Source organism: Lissotriton vulgaris, chromosome 8, assembly GCF_964263255.1.
Source record: "Lissotriton vulgaris chromosome 8, aLisVul1.2, whole genome shotgun sequence".
Classification (NCBI taxonomy): Eukaryota; Metazoa; Chordata; class Amphibia; order Caudata; family Salamandridae; genus Lissotriton; species Lissotriton vulgaris.
Genome location: NC_141696.1, coordinates 1,035,731,581 through 1,035,743,995, shown reverse-complemented (window position 1 = coordinate 1,035,743,995; position 12,415 = coordinate 1,035,731,581).

Below are 12,415 nucleotides of genomic sequence, written 5' to 3'. Positions count from 1 at the left end.
CGCTTTGTTCCTATTCTCTTCATAGTTAATTTTTTTCTTGATACTCCTTGTTATGTCCTCTTTTTGTTTGTTTCCCTCTGTATATAGTCTAGGTTGATTTACAAGTGCATCTTTGATGTTTTATTATGTTAGTTTTGTTTGCTGTAATAGTGGCAGAAATAATGTAGTAAATTGTTTATGTATTTGGAAAATGAGTCACTGTTGTTTACTGAAATCTAGTAATTATATACAAGGAATATGTATAGCCACTTAAATGTTTTTCAGTAGTAAATGGTAAAATGCATGGTCTCATATTTTTTTGTCTAATATCACACTGTGCATGTGTGCACATTAAGGAATTAGGGGGCATATTATGAAAGAGTGGTGTTAAAATTGTCGCTGTTTTATCGGCCGGAAAGTGCCAATAAAACGTTGTTAATGGGCTTGATAATACGCCTTTGTTATTTCGTATAGAAGCCCATGTTAACACCAGACATGGGTTTCTATGGGAATTAACAAGGGTGTATTATCAAGCCCATTGTCGTCCGTTTTATCTGTAGTTTCCGGCCGATGAGATGGGGATAATTTTAAGAGCAGTCCTTGATAATATGCCCCTATATTCGCACTTTTTGTATATTTTCTACTCTCTCTTGTCATACTCTCTCCTGTCTTGTCTTACTCCTTCCTCTCTGATTATACTATCTTCTTTTTCTTATACTCTGCTCTCTTTTTTTAGTTTTGTTTTCATACTTGCTCCTCTTTTTGCATATTTGTCCTATTCTTTATATTCTCTTTTGTCTTTATATTCACCACTGTTGTCATAGTTCTTACTCTGTTCTCATAGTACTTCCTCTGTCCTTATACGGTCAGTCTACCTTTATAATTGTGTTTACTCCACATTTTTGTCTCTGTGTCTTTTTACATTCTTTCCTCTTTCTTCATATATACTCTTCTGTTCTAATATTCTGCGTTTCTTCTTAGTCTTGCTGTTCTTTGCAGGTACTCCCTATTATTTTGTCATACTTTTGTTTTTATTCTAATACTCTTCTCTCTGCAGTCACATTTCTCCTCTCTTTTCTTATACTTTGCACTCTATACTAATATTGCCGTATTTTATTGTTGTCATATTCCTCTCATTATTTTTCCCTCTCTTCTTATACTCCTCCCTGTTTTCATATTCTGCTCTCTGTTCTCTTACTTCTGCATATCTTCTCATACTACTGAGTTTTTCTTATACTTTCTTTTGTCCTATACTCCTTCTCTCTGTGTTCACATTTTCCTCTTTTTCATAATATTTCTTTTCTGTTTTCATTTTCTGTCGTTTCTGTTTATACTTCTTCAATCTGTTCATATTGTTTGCTCCATTCTCTTATTCCTCTTCACTCTCTGCATACACTCTGCAACAGTTTCTTCATATTCTCCGTCTTTTCATAGTGATCTGTCTCTTTATATTTGTTTCTCTTGTCATACTTCTGCATGTTTTGTCATACTATTTTACTGTTTATTATCCTCCATCTGCCTATACTCCTTCTTTTCTCCTAAATCTGGATCTTTTGTTCTTAAAAACCCATTTTTTCTTTATGTTCCACTTTTTCTCACATTCTTCGTGCTCTCTTCTGATACTGTTCTCTGTGTCCTTAAACACACCCTCCTTTGCTAGTATTCATTTTTTGTTCTTATAGTTGCGTGTCTTTTCACATATTCTTTCTTTTTTCTTTAGAATCGTTCTCTCTCTTTTTACAGTGCCACCTCTGACCTGTTACTCTCTTTTTATTTCTTATGCTCTTTCTTCTCTCCTCATATTTCCATGTTTCTCTTCAAACTCTCCTTTACCTATTGATACTTTTCAGTTTATTCATACTTCCTTCATCCGTTTATATTACAGTGTCTGTTTATACTCCCCTTTTTGATTATATTTGTCCTTGTTTCATAGTTTTTCCTCTCTTGTTGTAAGTACTTTTATTTTCATTGTCTCACGTTTCTTGTCATAATTCTGCCTCTGATCTTATAAGTAATATTATAGAATATTTCATATATTTATTTTTGTAATGTTATATGTATCTTTTTATAATAGATTCTATCTATCAATACTGAAGAAACGGTGTAATGCTTACCTGAACTCAGAAGAGGAAACAACGAAAGAAAGGTGTTTATTTGAAGAGAAGTCATCCACAAGATTTACATGAAGAACCGTGTGTTAAGAAAAAGAAAAAAAGTCCTGGTAAGAGAAGGAACACTTTTCTGAGGAAAATATTAAAGACTTTGGGCCCGGTGTAGGTAATCCCAGATTACCAATTCTTAAATACCGAATCATACCGATTCGGTATTTAAGAACAGGCAAATGGGTTGTAGGTATTTTTACCGAAAAAATTACCGAATCGGTAAGTTTCAGTAATTACCGAATCAGTAAATACCGATTCGGTAATTTCCATTCATTCCTATGGGCCTGGAGGTAAAGGGGGGAAACATTGAAGGGTGGCAGGGTGTCACTTTGACACCCTGTTGCACCCCTCAATTGTGTATGGGTGTACATGTTGCATACATACATGCCCTAATGGCATGTATGTCTGCAACATGGCACTGTTGGGAAAGCAAAAAAAAATGCTTTTTCCAAGGTTTTTATTATTTACCACCAACTTGTAGTTGGTGGTAAATAACGAATCCTAAAAGGGGAAAAGTACTCATTTGAGTGCTCCCTACATAGCAAAATCGGTAATTTACCGATTCATTATTTTAAGGAATCAGCAATTAACTGATTCCTTAAAATACCGATTCTGTAAATTACCAATTCAATAAAATGCCCATTACATCTCATTTTCCAAATACCAGTCGGTAACGGCCGAAATTACCGAATTTTGGCCGTTACCGCCCGGTAATTGGCTACCTACATCTGGCCCTTAGAGTAGTGTGGATAAAGGGAAAATGGTATTAGTGTGTCTGCAACGAAAAAGAAAAAAGAAGAATAACGAGAAGAATTATGGAAAGTCAACTACAGAAAAAATAGTGTATAGTAAAAGGAGGAAAAATCACTTTATAGAAATTAGGAAAAAAATGTTTTATAATAGAGTTGTTTCAAATTTACTTAAAGAAAATAAGGGGTGTAAAAAAAACTGCATATTATAAGAAGAAGAAAGGTGTAGAAATGTAGTTGAGAAAGCTTTGGAATTGAAAACAAAATAGTTTTTTTTAGTAATCAATAGAATCTGATCACTAAATAGGCCAATCCATTTAATGAAGGTAAAATGTAAGTGGAGAAGAGTAATTAACAGATGTAATTTTTGTGAATTTCTTTTTGGTGAATGGAAACATATTTAAAGTTCTGAGCCTTTTTTAATGAAGAAAGTTATTTTCAGAGTAATGATTTGTTGCATGTAGTTGGCACTAGTGGTTGTGCTTATGAGGATAGACATGGTTGTCCTATTGAGAAAGAGAATATTGTTCCTATAAATGCAGAAGAGTTGTTAGCTGATGAGGTTTTAGGGAGACGTCCTAAAGCTCCAGTGTACTCTTGGAATTGTAGTAGTATTTGCAGTGTACGGCAAGAATCTATTGATTTTTTACGTAACTATGCTAAGAAAAGTGTTAAACAAAAGATTAAGATGTTGCAAGGACTAGACCCATGCAGAGTGAGAGAAAATACTGGTTTGCAAGGTCATTCTCTGGCTTGTGTTTCTAAAAAAGTATGTCAAAGTGTTTTTCACCATTTCAGGATGTTAGCAGTACATAATTCAGAAATGAGGAAATTAGTCAGAAGATTGTATTATGCAAAAAGTTCAGCTCTACTGTTAAAGAAGTTGAACAGTGCTCTTTTGCATGGATCTGTATCAAGTATAAAAAAGTTTTGTGATGAAATTAAGGTTAGTTATTTTGGTCCTGAGGAAGACAGTGCAGAAATTGAGATATTAATAGAAGGAAATGTAGAAGAGAATGTACAACATTGTAGTACAGAAAGTATTTAGCAAGAAATTACAAACTTTAATGTGATTTCAGGTGAAAGGCCAACATATTGTTGTATCTGTTGTCGACGAACTCATTATAAAAATTAGACCAGGGCTGTTGATCTGTATTTAAAAAGTGAAAAGGAAAATAATAATGAGTGGAAGAATTTTGCAACGTATTTGTTGGTAGAGAATTGTTTTAATTTGGGTTCTGATCAGCGTATTTGTAAATATTGTTATAACAAATTAGACAAGAACAAAATGCCTGCTTGAGCTGTGCATGATAATCTTGAGTTGGTAAATTTTCGTTCTGAACTGATAGATTTAAATACCTATGAGTCTATTCTTATTCAATGTGTGCATCCATTTCAGGCTATTGTTCGTATGGAGCATAAGACAGGAAAATTGCCTCCTTCTGATTTACAGAGAGGATTTAAGGGAAGAGTTGTATATTTGCCTCTAGATTTAAAGAAAAATATTGAAACAATTGGTGTAGAAAGGGTAGAGGATGAACCTTTAGTTATTCTTGTTAATGGCCTTCCTACTAAGAGTAAGAAAATCTGGTAAGAATTAGTGGATGTTAGGAAAGTGAAAAAGTTGTATCTGGTAGAAAATAATCAATATTACGGAAATGTGTATGTGAGAGAAGAAGAAATAACTGTAGAAGAAGATAGTGACTTGCCATCTGGACAAATTGAAAAAGTGGATGTGTCCAGAACTGAAGAAATCTACGAACATTACAGTGTTCATCGACTGCATTCTAAAGAAGCGATGGGGAATACACTAGAGTTATTCTAAATGAAAGAAGCAGAAGGAAGTCCCATTAGTGTATGGGAAAAAAGCTTGGAAGCTTGTTGTTTCCCTCAATGGTTTCCCACAGGAAAAGGAGGACGATATGATGACCGACCTGTGCAGATTCCTGAATCTGAATACCGGACGTCAAGATTATATGCAGAAGATCCAAGATTTTGAAAATGTACTCCGTATTTGTTTCATCTTTTGTTTGAGAGTGATTTGTCTGGACTTTCCTATGCAGTAAACCATATATTGAAACAGGTGTACACTGCAAAATGTTTCGGCAAAGGAATTTATGGAAAAAGTACTGCAGAAAGATAAAGTTTCGGAATCTCAGCTAATTAATCTCATGGCTTGTCAGCGTGGTACTAATGAGTACTGGTACCATCGTCATGGAGAACTGAAATGTATGCTAAGGAACTTAGGAACTCCAACATGGTTCCTTACTCTAATCTGTGCTGAAAATGCTTGGGATGATTTACTTCAATTTCTTCTAGAGTTAAATCCAAATATACTAAATATTGAATACAAGACACTTGGAGAATTGTGCTCTTTGGATCCAGTTAATGTATGCAGGTATTTCAAGCATAGATTTGAAGCTATGATGTCTTTTATCACCAATAAAAAAATACTCCTCTTGGAGAGGTTCTGGACTTCTTTTGGAGAAAGGAGTATCAAGCAAGAGGTGTTCCTCACATAAACATGCTAATATGGATCAAAGATGCTCCCAAATTTGGAACAGACTCAGATGATACCGTGTTGTCTTTTATTGAAGAATATGCTACATGTGATATACCCAAAAGTACACAAGATAAGGACTTAAGACAACAAGTCTTACCATCGTTGTGGGAAATACTGTCGTCGAAAGTACAAATCTAAGGACAAATTCTACACCGAATGCCGTTTTGCATTTCCACGACCTGTAAAATCAAAAGGAAGAGTGAACAGTTTTATGTCATCTTTGCGACATATTATCACAAGAAAGTCTCCAAAAAATACCTAAAACTTAAGAAGAAATGAAGAGTCAAAATAAATAAATGACTATAACCCAGTCATTTTGTCCATGTGGAATGCCAATATAGATATTCAATATGTTGCGGACAATTCCATTGCTGTTGCTCGATATGTAACATTCTACATAAAAAAGTCAGAAAAGACGGAATTGGAGGAAATGTGGGAAGAGATTACCCACGAGAATAGTCTAAGTAAGGAGTTATATACTTACAGTTTGAAGATGTTATCTCATCGAGAAATTGGAGCGTATGAATGCTCGGATCGGTTATCATCAACAAGTCTTTATTCGAAATCTAGAAGAATCATTTGAGTGAGTCTAGGTCTTGCTGCAACACAAAACCGAGTTCTTAAATCTGTACAAGAAATTGAATATTTAGTTGAAAAAGAGCCAGAAAGTACAGATATTGTGAAAACAAATAGGTTGGATACATATTATCTAAATAGAAGTCATCGTCTTGAGAACATTTGTCTATGAAATGCTGCAAAACTATATTTTTAAATAGAATATTACCGAAAACATTAATAATGGTATATATGCCATTATTGGTTCTGAAGGATGTCTGGTGAAACAAAGAAAAGGACATTTGATTAATCACTGTAAACTGAGTTGCGAAACACCTGATAAAAGGGAATTTTACTATTTCGCTCTTTTGCAACTTTTCAAGCCATGGCGTTCAGAATTGGAATTACTTGGACATTTCGAGAGCTATGAAGATTACTTCAATGCAAGTAAAGATACTATAGAATGTCCTGTTTTGCTAATTATGTGAAAATGTTGAATGACGAAATCGAGCAAGAAGCTAGAATTGCAGCTGAGATTGCAAGAGACAGTTCTCAAGACAGTCAAATTACTGCTCCATTGAGCCAGGACCCACTAGGAGAACCAATTGTTCAAAATGAGGCAGCAACTGCTATGGAAGAGGTGGAAACAGCAATGTATCAAGGTCAAGAAGATGTTACAAACTTAGGAAACTTGGAAGAACAACTAAATCTGGAGCAGAAAGAAATATATGAGCAAGTGAGAGAACATATTGACCATGGATTACTTCATGAGAAGAAAGAGTGCTCTTGCTCATCATTTGAACCTATCCGAATGTACGTGAGTGGACAAGCTGGAACATGCAAAAGTTTTTTTAATTAAATTAATCACAACTTTTCTACAGAAAACAACTGAGTCGCATTTGTCTTGTGTTGTCACTGCTCCAACTGGATTAGCAGCCCACAATATTAAAGGAATTACTTTACATTGTTTATTAATGCTACCAGTAGAGCATGCAAATAAATTGGAGTACCAAAAGCTATCTGGAGAAGCTTCTTATGAAGTTTCAAGAGTCTTGAGGAAAATGAAACTTCTCATTATTGATGAGGTAAGCATGGTATCAAACTTAATGCTTGCTTTTGTGCATTTAAGAATGCAGCACATTCTTAAAAATGAGTATGACGTATTATTCGGAGGAAAACAATTCATAGTTTTTGGAGATCTTCTACAAATTACTCCTGTAAAAGGACAGCCAGTGTTTAAAACACTGTCGCATGAAGATACCAGAAAGTCTTTGGGGAGAATTGAAAATGTAAACATTTGGTCATATTTTGAGTATAAGGAACGTATTACAAAAATGCCTGAGGCAAATTATGCTGATTATGGAACTATTCTTCAAGATATAAGAATTGGAAAAATGACTGAACATGGCAAACAAGCTTTACAGAGACCATTACTTTCGAATTTGTTTCCAAATGAAAATATTGTCCCAGAGAAAATATACATGAGAATTGCAGAAAAGCAATCTGTAATCTGCTTAATGCCAACACTACGTGAATGTTCTATATTCAATGAAGAAATGTTAAAGTTGGAAAATGAAGAAATTATAAAATTGGAAGCTATTGATAAAATAGAACATGAAGGAATCACTATTAATTTGAATGAAAAGTTGAAGAGGAAATTGGATTCTTTAGAGAAATCGATAAGTAAAACTGCAGGTTTAGAAAAGAATCTGTATGCATGTGTAAACTGTAGGGTAATTTTACGACGTCATTTTAATGTGGAAAAAGGTTTAGTAAATGGAGCAGTGGGTAAAATTATTGATTTTGTTAAATATGTAAGTAGAGATGGGATTGAATTTTTGAAAATCAAATTTGATGAAATTGCTGAAGTAGTACAATTTAGTTGTTGTTCATCTCGGTTTTTGCTTGTAAAAGATTTGTATGTCTGCAGAAAACAGTTTCCTGTTTGTTTGGCATATGCGGTGACCATTCATAAATCTCAACGTTTAAGTGTAGATAGTGCTTTAGTGAATATTGGAAGTACAGTGTTTAAAGAGGGGATGGCATATGTTGCTTTGTCTTGAGTCAGAACTTTATCTGGATTGTACTTGATTGATTTTGATGAGACAAAGGTTAGTGCAGATGCAAATTGTGTGAAAGAATATAATAGGTTAAGAAGTGAATATGCACCCAATTTAGGCCAATATCTAGTATTAGAAAAGCGTTTGGTAGGTAGAAAAAGGAGATTTGAGAATATCTATAGTGAAACTGTAGAGAAAGAAAAAAAACAAGATGAAGTTGTGCCTGCAAGCAAAAAGAAAAAAGACAGTGTTGAAGAGAATATTGGTTATCGGTTTGAAAATAGTTGTGGTGTCAACTGCTATGCTAATGTAGTTGTTAATGTAATTTTTGTTCTTGAAAGTTTGCAACAGCAAATTGCTGAAAATCGGGACGAAAGATTCTGTTTATGAGAAAGGTAGTAGTGATAAAAGTAAAATACACAGTGTTTCTGATATTCGAAATGTTTTGGACATATGTTCTGGTTCTAGTCAATTTACGCAGAATATTCAGCAAGATTGTCAGGAATTGTTAATGTTTATGCATGGTGTACTGGAAGATGAAGGTATATATATTGAAAACCTTTTTGGCCTTTCTTATAAATGGCAACATGATTGTCAAAATTGTTTGTTTACATGTAGCACTAACATAGATACTGAAAGATTCATATATTTGACTTTACCTGACTGTCAATCAGTGTCTTTTAACAATCTAATTAGAGGAGAAACTCAAAACATGTAGTGTAGCCAATGTAAATAAGAAATGTCATCAACATTGTTTATACAAAGATATGGACAGTATGTCATTTTAATGCTGCAACGTTGTAGACCTGATGGAAGAAAATTGGATACTTTAATTAAAAATGTTGTAGCTGGGCAAGTTTCAATATCAGGAAGAACTTTTATAGCTGTTGCAATTATTTTTAATGATGGACCCTCTACAACATCTGGACATTACACTGTTTATTTTAAATGTCTGAAAGGTTGGATACATTGTAATGATAGTCAATTCGTTTTTAAGAAACGTTTGCCTAAAGAGATACCAAGGGGCATATTATCAAGCCTGTGCGCTAAAATTATCGCCGCTTTATCGGCCGAAAACAGCCGATAAAGCGGCGATAATGGGCTTCATAATATGCTCTGTGGAATTCCAATTGAAGCCCCTGTTAGATGTCTTCACATCTAACATGTGCTTCGATTGGAATTCGATAGAGCATATTATCAAGCCCATTATCGCCGCTTTATCGGCCGTTTTCGGCCGATAAAGCAGCGATAATTTTAGCGCACAGGCTTTATAATATGCCCCCAAATTCTTACCTAATATTTTTAAAGCCAAAATTTTAAGTTCAAACTTTGGCCTTTTTAGGATTACTGCTGTTAGGATACATTAGTCTGGTGTTGTAGAGTATTTTGTAAGTGAGGGTGAGGAGATTGAAGGTGACCCTCTTGTTGATATTGAGGCAGTGTACATGTATTAGGTGTTGACTGATATGGCTGCAGCAGGGAACATGGATAATCAGTCAGGTGGTGGTCTTTTGAATTTGTTGTAGTTGTTGCAGGTGTTTGGCTGGAATACATGTGTAGAGTGTTGTGCCACAGTGTTGTCTGCTACTGATGAGGGGCTGTGTTACTGTTCTTCTTCTTTTGGTAAGGATCCACTTGTAAATGTTGTGGAGTATGTGGAGGGTGTTATAGCAGTACGAGGAGATGGTGTAGACTTGCCTACACATAGAGAGGGAGGAGTTTAGGATGAATCCTAGGTTGTGAATATGGTTGGTAGGTGTTGGCAGTGTGTACAGTGTACTGAGCTAGCAGGAGTCTTCCGAGGCTGAGGGGGTGGGTCTGAGGATGAGTACTTTTGTTTTGTGCGTTTTTATGTTTAGAGAGCTGCTCTTTATGTAGTTGGTGATGTCCTTCATTGTTTTGTCGAGGTTGCTTTTGGTGGTATGTGGATTCCTTGTGAGGAAGAAGATGAGCTTGGTGTCGTCGATGTAGGAGATGATGTTGAGGTTGTGATGGCGGGTCATTTGTGTGAGGGTGGTCATGTAGATGTTGAATAGCGTCAGGCTGAAGGATGAGAACTGGAAGACGTAGCAAATGGTGTCGGTGGTTTTGGATCAGAAGGCTGGGAAGCAGACGCTCAGGATTACTATTAAACATTAAGCAAACTAAGAATTTGACGCATACTATTTGGCCGTTTGGAATAGTATGTGAAACGACAAAGGACTTGTTGTTATATATTTTGTCAGCATATATTTGTAAGTAATATTATTTACAGTGTATGACTATTAATCATAATGGTTTGTTATGATATGATTGTTTGAGATGTGTCATATTTACGTAAGAAATTGCTCTTAGAGAAAAACATTTAAGATATGTTTTATTTCTATTTTTTAGCTTGTTATTGAGAATGTTGAATGTTTTTTTTAAGATAATCTTATTGATTGTTTTTTTTTTGCCCGCTGTTATATGATGAGTACTATAGAACTCACTGTTTCTAGTGAAATTCAATATTTTCTGAGAACAGCAAAAAAGGCAAATGTAATACTTTACAAATTATTTTGTGTTATAAAAGATATATTGTAACTGTATTTTTTTGTGTCTTTCACAGATGGTAATTTTCTAATATATATTTTTTTTATTATTTAATATGCTTAAGGTAAGTACAAGTAACTGCTAAAAATGGTCAATGGAATGTGCTTCAAACGAGCTCAAGTAACAAAACATGGACGAGAAGGTAAGTGTGTAAAGATGGTTTGTATCTCTTAAGGATATTTTAAAAAACGTATATACTGGGTGTACCTGTCAGAACCCCTCATCAATCAGTGGATATGATCATAACTCATCTAAACCCTAGCTGCTGCAGGAGAGATGAAGAATCCACAAAGAAACATACTTGGAGTGCTTTAGTGGAACAGAGGAATTCTAAGATGGCCGCCTCGAGGTAAGAAGCGGTGGCGGTCAAGTCATTTAGCACACACCTGGGGGGAATTCTTGGTGAAGGGCACGCTCCCTAACGAGTGCGCACCTACGACGTTCCTGAGTTCAGATCTGTTTTCAATTGCTCAATAGATATTGCTGAAGAGAAAGCACAAATATTTCTGAGAGAGTTAAAGAAGGTTCCCGGTTAAACTTACCTTAGTTATGGTGCCCGCAACTAGAATTCAGCTTTAGAGTTGGAAGAAGCCCACACATTACACAGCAGTTGATTTTCCTGTTGTGGCTCCTTCAGGGCAGACGGACTCAGTAGTCTTCAGCATCTGAAGAGCATAGAGAGAATAAGTAACCATACAAGAAACCTAAGTGATACCTTATAGTTGACAAAGGTATACTCTTGGAAAATAATCGTATGACAAGTTACTGAGCGACTAAACTTAACTGACAGTATAGAGAATATTGAATACATTCACTCGATGTATTTTCTGTAACGTAAACTGAGAAACGATAACATTTGGGATAAGCAATGTCATAAGGGAAAATAACACATTGACAGAATAGATAAGAAGCAACAGCATAAATAAGGGTTAGTAGAAGAACACAAGGAAATTATTAATATACAAATTAGATAATTAACTGAGAGGCCTAGGTTAATGAATGTTACGTAATTATAGGTTATAAGCAGTGAGAAAAATAAAGAACCGCAAGCTACAAGGTTGCAGATAAATACTAGAGGAGAGGTTAGTTCGAAAGTTGAAGAGGTAGGTAATTAGTAGGGTTAGACAAAGTTATAGATGGGGAATAGAGATAGAGTAAAGACATGGAGTATTCCAAAAGTAGTGTGATAATGGTGTCTAAATATACACAGATACACTGTGTTATTATGGACAATGAATAGTATCTTTTGCATTTTACTAAAACACATTTATAATTTTGGAATGGGTAAGGTGAATAGATATATTCTACATTTTTAGTAGTGTATTTTTGTATAATAGCCTGAGTCTTTTCCTATAGTCATAAGAAGTGACTGGTTTCAAAATTTAAGAAAAGCTAAGAACAGGATATTCTTATAAGTAATTATATTTATATAGCTCTGCAAAGGAGTAAAACTCTAATAATGGAATGTTATTAGATAATGGTATTTATATAGTATTTGTTGTAGGCCAAAATAGGTGAACATTGTAGTTTTGTATTATATCTTATGAAAAGTGATAACATTAACAGTTTATATTTTTATAGAAGGAGCAAGAACATATAGGAAAACTCATGGAAAGAGAACAGGCTCATACTGAGGAGATTTTGGATATTATCTTGAGTATAATTGAAGAAATAATCATATCTGTTACAGGCAATGAGAGTGAAGAAGGGGAAATTAGTGCTGGAGAAATGAGGTGTGATTTCGAAGACAAAAGCTTTGATGGGGATTTTCTGGAA